The sequence below is a fragment of the Colias croceus genome, chromosome 11 (assembly GCF_905220415.1).
Source record: "Colias croceus chromosome 11, ilColCroc2.1".
NCBI lineage: Eukaryota > Metazoa > Arthropoda > Insecta > Lepidoptera > Pieridae > Colias > Colias croceus.
Genome location: NC_059547.1, coordinates 5,376,471 through 5,388,229, shown reverse-complemented (window position 1 = coordinate 5,388,229; position 11,759 = coordinate 5,376,471). Strand labels below are relative to the sequence as shown.

The following is an 11,759-nucleotide window of genomic DNA, read 5'->3' as shown; positions in this document are numbered from 1 at the left end:
TTTCTCTGTCATTTTTGATAAAAAAAAATATTTTCGTTTTTGACAGTCAGGTATGCCAACATAACGGCAGGGGAACTCTTTCGTGAAACGCACTCTAGGTAGTCCGTTATAGTGTTCAAAACTTCAAGTTATAAAATATTGTAGTTCCAAAATATCTCACGTTATCTACTTTATATTAATTTATGTAAGTACCTAAGTACCTTGCAATATTGTAACTTATAAAAAGCTAGTGTAAATAATATAAGTGTTACATATTATCCAATTGGATTTTAAGTTTGATCCGTTAGGATAATGATAATTAATAATACTTACCTACATAGGTATTCCGGCGGCGGCAAAAGACTTTATTAAATCCCCTGAGGCCTGAGGATAAATGATTAATGTACCTAGGTCGATTACAATAATAATACAATAACAAAATTATTACTTATGATTAATAAGTCAGGTATGTAAGTTAGTAAATATTGAGTAAGTACCTAAATAAACTTTGTTAGGTACCTATAATAATATTGGGGCGGAATTTAATCAAACTTAAAACAATCAAATGATTGATCAAAACTCCAAAACGATACCTAAAGTTTATAAGCAAAATATAAAAATACAAACATTAAATCTAGCGGGAAAATGGCCTCCTGAACCCTGATAGATATATCATGTTAATTACGAGTAATATATTATACAATATACACAGCCAAGTTACGCAAACTATTACCCCTTACATAATAATTTATAGTCGTATCCCTTTGACGTCGTCCCTTGTGTTTGCTACTTAAGATATGAACATGAGACTAAAATGTCTCAGATAAATTGATTACAATCTAATTTATGGCTCAAACGATCTAATCCCTACTAAGCAGGGTTGTTAATGTTAATAAATAAGAGTATAATATGCCAGTTAATATGTAATACGTGTCAATTGTCATGCAAAGGTAAGTAAGTACTTACTAGTTACTGTGCTGTGTACACTGAACAACTTCACAAAAGTACGATCATTATGGTGAAATTGGTTCATACTCATAGGTACGATCCAACTAAGGAAATGATGGAGAATAGGTATCTCGGTGTTTGACTTGTTTCTTATATGATTACATACGTCAATTTCCTACTTCGATCCGGATATCGACGATATAATATATTACAAATTTCCAAGAACAGTGAATGCTTATGCCCTTTACGATACCTACTACACATAGTTAGATACATAATAATATCTTGCCTTATATCTTGCTATTAAAGTATGAATATAGGTAATAGGTTACAGTTCTAGGTTAGGAGGTACCTAGTACTGTACCTTTATGCTTTATTTCTAAAGACAACCTCAAACAGATTCTTATATCTACGACTAGCTTACCGCCCGCGGCTTCGCCCGCTTTGTCTTAAACCTAATAAATTATATACTAAAACCTTCCTCTTGAATCACTATCTATTAAAAAAAAAAGCATCAAAATCCATTGCGTAGTTTTAAAGATTTAAGCATACAAAGGGACAAAGGGACAGAGAAAGTGACTTTGTTTATACTATGTAGTGATGATGATGCGTATTGAGGGTAATCAAAAAATCAGCACCAGGAACATCTAGATAATATTATAATATACTACCTCAGCGAAGGTAGTTTTATTGAATTTACAGGCCAACTGGCCGGGTAACTTCGTAAACATTTCTATAATTCGCATTAGCACGCTACCAGCGCGAGTTGGCACAACATTGTTGGATAGACAGTGCTAGATTTTGTATTCGCTGTGACTATTATAAAATTAATATTATTCTGACCGCTTTCGTCTAAAAAGATAGTCATAATGTTAAAAGTTGTATATTTGTACAAATAACTTATCACAGGTAATGATCTTAAATATAAACTTATGTGTTAGGTACGTACCTATATGAGTTACGTCTACGGCCTTTTATTGAAAACATATTACTTTATTTGAATGTGTTTTAATGAACACGTTAGGCATAGTTTCTTAAACACTAATAACTAAATAACTTAGAAGTATATAAATAATTATTTAGTTTAGGAATAATCACTATGTCCGGTAAACTTTTTGTCTGAAAGAACCTTTCAAATGACGGGTTTGTTTCGTAGAATGCATGAGTGCGTTGAATCTTTTCACTGAATATTCTTCAAAGCATACCGATGAAACTCGAAAACATGAATTTTCTTGGTGAACATTTTATACGTAGTTCACAGTAGGTATTTAATAAATATTCTAGTAACCAAGTAATACGAGCATATTAAATTAAATAAGAAGGTTTTCGTTTGATGTGAAAGCTTTTGAAATAAATTTTGTCTCATTTTTCCTTATTATAGAGAGCTTTAAAAAAGTATATATTTTAATCAAAACCTCTTGAACAAAGCTATTCTGGTTAATAAGATGCATACCTATAGGATCTTAATTAGTTTGCTGCTCTCCTCATAGATAGAATCAAAGGAACTCATTCGATTTAACCAAGTAAAAATTAAATTTTATATTGAGACAAATTAGTCTGGCAGTAGACAACAAGAAAAGCTTTTTGGAGAGTTTACATCTGAAATCTGAAGAGCTTTTCTTTTATAGTAAATGCTAAGATGTTAGATACAAATTTATACCTACAGTTTTGAGATAATATTTATGTTACCTATTTAATTAACAATCCTCCCTCTTAGCCTCTAAGTAAAGAGCATCAAAAATTACCAAAAATTCGTACGCCTAACCACAGAATAATAACTAGTAGCTAGGTCTAACGAAGGAATATCACTTATATATTTTACTTATAGGAAACTATCTAACTTTGTACATAAACAAAAAGGTATCGAACACAATACCGGCATGCCTCTCGCGTGCCTACTGTTACTCTTCTTAATGTTTCTTGCTAACATTTTTATAGCAGCCAAGCGCTATAAATACCAAACATTCCTCCACACTAAACATGAGGCTATGTGAAATATTAAGGTTACAAATTATTTGGGCCCATGGATGCTTAATACACAAGACATTATTTTTGTTAATAAATAAAAACCTTAAATTTTGAAGATAATAAAGATAAAGATAAAGAATATAAAAATTTCAAGTTGTTCATGTTTTTGCCTCTATGCATCGAATCATTGTTCTAATTACTTACTTACCTATAATAATATACTCTACACGTCATTTACAACTGACCTGTTTCTATGGTCTAGTCACTTTATTATAAAACTTGTATATTATATAAAACGCTAAGATAAAACGTACCTATCGAAATACCAAAAATCAATATAAATACTTACCTACAGGCTACACAACATACAATATATGACCATCATTCTTCTTATGTTGGCTAAAGTTTAACCTTTTAGATAAGACCGTTTATTTTCTTTGTCTTCAGATAGATGGACATAATATATCAAGTAGGTAGGTACAAAATAATTTCTATTCTTCGATTTCACGGTAGATTTGTTTATAAATAAAGGGACGACTTTGACATAGATAGGTACTTAGGTACATGGTTTCCATGACCACTCCGAAAAATGCAATTTAATAGATATTTTTATGATCAATTTCTACCTAAATCGCATTTTAAATATTTTAGATTTATTTTCATGATCATTTAAATTTATAAAAAACACTGTACAATATTTTACTATTATTTACTACATAAAAACCAAGCTGTGAATGTTAATTAAATTCTAAAAAAATAGCTATACCTAAAATAAAAAAAACTTAACGGTACACGATTGGCTCCAGCCGGAGAAGCACAACCTTCCAGGAATGAATAACATTTCAAGAAGTCAAATAAAAACTAACTCTAAGTACGCTCTTCTTGGGATTCATAACTTTGCTATAAATTCTTCAAAGACTGGCAGCAGATGTGTAGGTTCGCTCAAACCTCTTGAATCTCCATTCTAGATAAATGCATACATCTATAACATACATTCTGAAAAGCTTACCTACATATATAATATATAAGTATAGTTAACTGATAAATATAGAAACAAAAGGTTTGGAAACGTAGCATTTATGGACGTAAATAAAAAAAAGTAAATACACTATTTGATCAATTAATGTACAACAAAATGAACAAAAAATAACAGTACTGATACGTTTCTTTTATTTCCCATCTACTTACAGGAAATTAAGCTCGGGCCATCATCGCAAACTGAATAATTTCCCAACCATTTCAAAATGTTACCAGCACCCCGAGCTAGACTTGATTTTCGCCACCCATTTTAGTTAGTTTATTCAAATAAACGAAAGTTTGTGCAACGAACATAGTAAAGGCTTAAGCATATTCATAATATTATATGCAGTAAGTATTATATGAATTCGTATTGTACACACTAAAACGCATAAAATACATTATGAGCAGAAATGTTTACAAAAACCTGAATAAAAGATGTGTTTGAAACCATTAAGATTAACTTTTTTGAGTGGAAATTTGGCTCGTCTGGCGCATTTTGTGTTAATCGTTTGCAAACGTGAGCAAAAATCCTCTTAGAGTGATTTAGTGACGCAAACTCATTACGAGTGTATTTTCAGGCTTATCTCATATCATTGTAGACTGCAAAAATGTGTTTGGTTTATTATGGCGTGGTCGCGTCGTTGTTTTAAGGATAGGTAGATATTTCATCAATTTAGCCTAAACTTTTTTTAATTTCACATATTATTTAGGTATAACTAGCCAACCAAGACTCTTTAAGAGGTATAGTAGTAGTATTTTGCGGTATTGTAATTTTGTATTAACATTACAACACGACGGAAACCATCAAATTAGTTTTAATAAAATGAAATTCAGGTTGCAGTACAGCTCATATACATAGGTATACGTATAAAAAGCAATATTATGAAGCCCTAAGAAAGTATTTATTGAATATCTTTAATGCCTCATTTCTAGTAAGTAATTGGAATAATTCCACTTTACCTCAGTTCTGTTCAACTAAGAAGTTGAAATGAAAAGCGGACGAAATGAATAGCATTCATTGCTATATAGAAGTGATAGCTTTTTGAAATGCATAGACCTTGGCATAGACCGAGGAAAGGCAGCAAATGGTCTTAGAATAAAGCAATATGAATATTAATGGTATATTTTGTAATGAGATAATGAAAGATCTTTCATTTTTACCCGACTACGGCAAAGCAAAAGGAGGTATATGATTTTGACAGGCTATGTATGTATGTATGTATGTATGTATGTATGTATGTATGTATGTATGTATGTTCATCTGTTCCCTCGTAACGTCTAAACTACTTATCAGAATTTGACAAATGACATATCATTAGAAGCGTCTTAATTGTCCGCTGGTTATAGGCTATATGGGGTTTCACAAAATCTAATGTGGCGTCCTCTATCGGACAAAACATACAAAGTAAAAAAATAAAGTTAATATAAATATCCCGTGTTTAGTATCATTTGAAAGCGCTTTCCTTGTACATTTTGAATATATATATATTACTAGCATTTGCTCGTGACTTTACCTGTATTCATGGGCTGATTGCATATAATTCACATCTTTTCGTCCAAAGCTTCTTTATTAGTTCATCAGTTTAACTTTTGTTAATATTATGCCCCCAAATACACTTTAACACCAAAATAGTACAAATAATATAAAGTGAAAAAACTAAAACCCAACTACGACAATATAACCGGCGCTGAAAAAGTATAAAACAAGATTTCAGAATACTGAACTGAACAAAGTTGCTAATGTAGTTTCAAGTAAAAGGACACAGTAGACTCTACCAAGATGCCTTCGTTGTAAATTGACAATAATGTCATACAATACTATTCTGAAGTATGCAATATTCCACTATGTAAAGATAAATTTTCATGTTTGGAAAGGCGTAGTCACACGTTACATAATATACCTATCTACCGTAGCCCTTCAACAACGTGTGACTACGCCTTTCCAAACATGAAAATTTATCTTTACATAGTGGAATATTGCATACTTCAGAATAGTATTGTATGACATTATTGTAAATTTACAACGAAGGCATCTTGGTAGAGTCTACTGTGTCCTTTTACTTGAAACTACATTAGCAACTTTGTTCAGTTCAGTATTCTGAAATCTTGTTTTATACTTTTTCAGCGCCGGTTATTGTCGTAGTTGGGTTTTAGTTTTTTCACTTTATATTATACATATTATATTGGTCCATGATATTATGATAATATTTAGATGGTAATTGAAAAATAATCGGATACAACAATCTCTTTCCAAATTTAAATGTAACTTTGCTTTAAAAAGAGTTTTGATTATCTGCAACACGGTACAGTTTAGATATGAAAACAGATTATTTTCCCTTTCATGCAAAATTAAACTTTAAAATATAACAACTCTATATATCATATACGTAAATGGTTAACAAATACAAAAGCAATCTGGACTCACGTTCGCCGTTTAATTGTTTGACAAAATGAAATAAAACGAACCACATTTTTGTTTGTTTGTCGAATATATTATTTTTCACTGTTATGAAAGTAATAAATAATACCATTTGTCAAACCATTCTGTCTGTGCATGTTTGTATTTCAGTTAGGTGTATGATAATTTATAGGTAGTACCTAAGTCAATTTGGTTCTTTCTTAGGAGGTAAACGCAAAGGTCAAAGAAAAAATTTTAATGTCCAGTTAATTTAGCAAAATAAGCTTGACATTACATTTTTTTAAGCTGAAACATTACAAAAAGCCTTACAAAAGCTGAAATTAAATTGAATTCTTCAAACACACATCGCCACTCGGTCAGAAAATAAAACAAAGCGGTAAGGAGTTATATAAAGTAACTAGATACTTCAGGAGTTGTGAAAAACACACGCTACCGAAAGCCGCTTTGAAACAGCTAAGCCGAACTCTTTTAATTATTCCCAACTCTAAAAATTTATCGTAACTTTTCCGACGCCCTTAATTAATTCTGCTTTTACTATCGCGCTCGATTCGGTCTGATATCAAAACATATCCTGCATTTAATTATGCTACCGCTGAATATCGCAATTAATTAATTAATTGCGCAGAGATTGGCTACACTTTTGAGTTCTTTTCGTAAAATATTATAGTATAGGTAATCATTGAGCTATTATTACGTTGTTATAGTAGCTCAATGAGCATAATATACTATGCTGATAGGTTCTTTACCAGAAAACAAAAGAACGAAATAATTATATTCTAGTTGCTTGAGATTCCTTTTTATCTACGATTATTGTATTAAACTATAATGTAAAAGGGGTGACAGACGTACGAGTAAGTACGCGAACTTGTGGCTCGACGACCTTTTTCGCTCGTGTGTCACCCCAAGTACGCGTACTTAAAAACCGTCGAGTAAGTTCGTTGACGATCCAACATGTTTGAAATCTTACTCGAAGCCCGCCTTGGCTCGCACGTCTGTCACCGCCGCGAGCCGAGTAAGTACGCGAACTTTAAAACCGCGACTTTAAAGTTCGTACGTCTATCAGCCCTTTAACTCATTTACTGGCATATTTAATACCGAAAAATACATATTTTTAATTTAATTTTAATAGAGCTACATAATAGATAAATTCACAATTACTTGATGTTTAACTAAAACCGAACTTAAGTTCTTCTTCAATGGCCATCGTATTCTCTTAGATTTTTTATTTAATGTTTGCTTGTATTTACCGATATGCTGTAATTATAGAGCTATTTATAAATATATTTTTCCTAAATAGATCCCAATAAAATTTTCCACGCTTTCCAAAATAGATAATAATATTATTTGTTATTAATACTATCTAACAATCGGGTTATAATTTGGGATCGAACATAATATTATTCATAAATTTCAATAAAGTTTGTAGGTATTCATTTAAATTTTTCTTCGAATTGGTGTTGGTGTACCTACTTGCTTTCATTTGAAAATTTAATGTAAAAAATATAGAAACACTAAGTATAACATTATCTAAAAAATTAATATAAATTGTGAAAGCCATTTTAAAAATTATAATAAATTGTGTTCACTAACGTTCACGTTAATTTAAAATAAAATTACATACAAAATTAAAACGTAGGTTAAGCGTGTTAAACGAATACCTAGGTAAATCATTTAAATCAAACACATTTATACATTTTACTATTCTTTTTCTATGTTACATTTGTCTATATATTTAAATTTAAGTAAATAGAAGGATAACAGCATAGTAAAAAAGGAAAGCAGATAATAAACTATTTTTAAATCATAAAACGTATAGGTACGTTAACTGATTATCTATAACCATAATATATTAATCATATTATCGATAATTGAGCACACATAATTGAACAAGACTCCCAGAAATGTTACTGCTTGGAATGTTATTCAGCGCTCAATAATAACACTTACAAGCCGATTGGTCGGATTAGTTTATGATAATCTTAGCTAACCGTTTATGTGCAATAACATTATCATTTACTACAATAGTATCTGTTTATACTTAGAGTATAGCTTAAGAGCTACAAAATTAACTTTGCTGTTTATTTAGGTAAATAATTAGTTAATTAGTTTCTTTACTTGCCTGATATTGAATGAATGCAGTGATTGAATTATATTATTACAAAATTAAATATAATATTCAAATTACTTTCAAGGACAAAAAAGCACCTAAATAGATTTTTTTATAATACATTATAAATTATTAGCTAGATAATGATGGCGAAATCCGATAGTCAACTGAAGGTATGCGATCCTTACCACCGCCCATGAGCTTTTTCAAAATAAGCGTCTTTGTGAAGGCGTTGCCAGCTTGAATAATGATTGTAAATACTAATTACATTTATGCCAACCGAATAACAAAGCAGACGGATATTGCCAGAATAATTAAATTTCTGTACCTTGTCTCATCTGAACGATTGTGGGTGGAGGAATCTACTTGATACGTAAATTATTTTAATAATAATCTAAACTTATAATCTACCATAGCAAAGCGCTTGAATCGTGTATTAATTATGAAATTATTTGTGTGACTCAAAAAGTTGTCGGAGTTTGCACTTTGCGTTCTAGGAAATTACCTAAAGTAAACCAATATTTTAAAAGTTTAGTTTAACACCGAAATAAAATGAAACGTTGCTTCATTTAAATTTTCTTAATTTTGGTACAGATGACTTTGAAGAGAATTATGGAGCTATCAATGAGCTAAACTACTTTTAATAACTAAGCTACTAACTTGAGAACCCAAATCTGTTTTGCTAACGTCAATAAATAATGTAAATGTTTTTTTTTTTTTTTGTGATTTATCTCTAGCAATAACACTTAACTCAGAAAGTTTCAAAGATAAATACTGACTGTGTTTGATATTTCAAATAACATTTGATACCCTTGACATGCTTTCCCAAAAGAAAATATTGTGTTTTGTAGTTTTATTTTTTACATCTGCAGAAACTGCTTTCCGAACCTGCGGTAAATGATAAAACTATGATATGTCGCTACAAAAGTGTTTCTATAAGAAATCTAATTAAATAAATATATATTTGAGTTTGATTATTAGAACTTACAGCTCTAATTAATGCCAATTTACAGAATAGGTTAGCAAAATGTGCATGCAAATTTGCTAACCACTAACTAATTTGTTGAATGAAATTCTGTATCAAACGAGTGTCAGTTCAACATGCCTCAACCGATAATACCACGCCGATATTATAGGTTTATTCTAATTAATAATTACTTACTTACAAATTACCTTTATCCTACCTATAAATAGATACCTATGAAAATTCAAACTAACATTATTTTCATGTCTTCAAGGCTAGTCAAAAGGCTTCAAGCTCTCGAGACGCGTCGATTTACTAGGTAATTGGAATTTGTAGGTATTCAACATCAATCCTACATTCAAATACTCGTAAGGTGGTAGTAATCACCATGGAAATATTGATAACACATCGACGAAGGTAGGCTTCATATGTAGGTAGGTAGGTTCCTGTATCTAATTATACAAAATTACTACCACATTAACCTAAAGAATTCTAAAACGTACTTGTAGCCGTAAAGGGATTTTAATGTGGCATTAAACATTACAATTAACGCTGCAAATTACTGAAAATATGAAGAATTAAATTTTAACGCCCTTTGGACTGAAGAAGACTTTGTTAACTCGCACTGAAACGAGCGGTGGGTAATTAAATAATTCGCGAATACGGATCTTCTCGTGTGGTAACCGCCTTATGAATAAGTGAGTATGTTATTTCTAGTTTAATAAGAATCTTTTCCTGTTGCATGACAATTCGGGAAATAGTACTTTTTAACTGTCAAGCTGACTGGGACGAGGTAGTAACTCTTCTGATTTCAGTCAATGTAGAGTCAGATATTACCGTATTAATTGTGTTATGTAAATTCATTATTTATTTTCTCTTTTTACAGTGAGTGCAATTTATAATGCATCTATACAAATATTATATCTATTGAAACATTTCACATATTTACAATATGTAACATAACCGTTGAAATCCACAATACAAGGTAGATTACCTTATTGAAATATGTTTTAATAAAAGGAGTTGTTGATCGTATCTGCTGGCATTCTTCAAAAGTCTATCATTCAGACAGTTGTATTATAAATGGATGCATGTGTATCACAGGTGTATCGTACAACTCAGTTTCGACAGCTGGCAAGAAAGATTTGTTTCAAAACAACCTCTGACGTGAGCAAACAATAAATCACACCCAGGCAATCTCTTTCAAATATTTTACCCGTTTAAGTTAGTAGTTGTTTTGTAGATTTCATTTTTGTTTTTATTTGTAACATATACATAATATATTTATAGCAAATGGATATTTCGAGCCGTAACATAGGCATTTTAATAATTATAAATAGTTTGGAAAATCCAAAAGTGCACGCCTAATAATCTCATCCTTTACAATAAAATTGATTATTTATAAAGAGTACACTATAAATATAAAAAAGAAATAAAATAAAACAGTTGGAAAAGTAAAGAAAGCGGTACCGTAATAATTGAGCTATTTTTCTTGTGGCCCCACCTAGATGTGAAACTGCGCAGGTTTAAGGGACTGACTACCAACTTATTTTTTTAAACCTTGGCTTATAGTATAAAGAATCGAGTTTATAATGGTGAATTTTGAGTACACTATAAATATAAAAAAAAAAAAATAAAGAATATATATAGATATAGATACTAAAATTATGGAGAACAGTCGACATTTTTTTTTTGTTTATTTAATAACAATTAAACCACATCGAATCAGACCCTGAAAAATGAAAGGGTTCTATTCCTGAGCATACTCAAGCGTAAGAGAAAAAAAAAGACTCGATTAGTAAAGTATTTCGGTCGCTATCGTGTTAACAAGAAAATCCTCCGCACATACAGACACACGGACGTCCAAGACAGAACTTTTTTAAACTGTTTTTTAACTAGTTTAAATAACAAAAATGACATCAAAAATATCATGAATGTTAAAAATAGTGTTTTTTCTTAATATGTGTGTATGTATTATCTTACAAGTGCAATGTATGATACATAAAGACATTTTAAGTTTGAAAAATCAGATGTTTTGCGCGAAGTGACAGTTATAGTACCCACCTCAACGCTTCGCTTATGAGGCGTGCAATAACAAAGGTGCTTAAACGAGCTTTCAAATTTTGGCAAAAGAAATATTATGAGGATTAAGAATTAGGCTATTAGGCTAAAATGATGTAATCTTTAAAAACTTCGTTCAATATTGAGGCGTAAAAATATGCTTTTTTGACTTTTACTGCTTATATATTATTCATTTTAAAAAATAGGTACCTAGGTAATCGCTCGTTAAATTCTTAAGATTAAAGTATATTCTGATATTTAATCTAACATACTAAAAGAAACTTTTTCATTTA

The 11,759-nt window shown here is 30.6% G+C and overlaps 1 long non-coding RNA gene across 1 annotated transcript; it reads right to left on the bottom strand.

Moving 5' to 3' along the window:
* Positions 1-7,164: 7,164 nt before the first annotated feature.
* LOC123695747 lies at positions 7,165-10,977 on the bottom strand. The gene is made up of 2 exons (XR_006751961.1): positions 10,948-10,977; positions 7,165-7,405 (listed from the first exon to the last, which is right to left on the bottom strand). It is a non-coding gene; the product is annotated as an uncharacterized LOC123695747 (long non-coding RNA).
* Between the last annotated feature and the right edge of the window lie 782 nt (positions 10,978-11,759).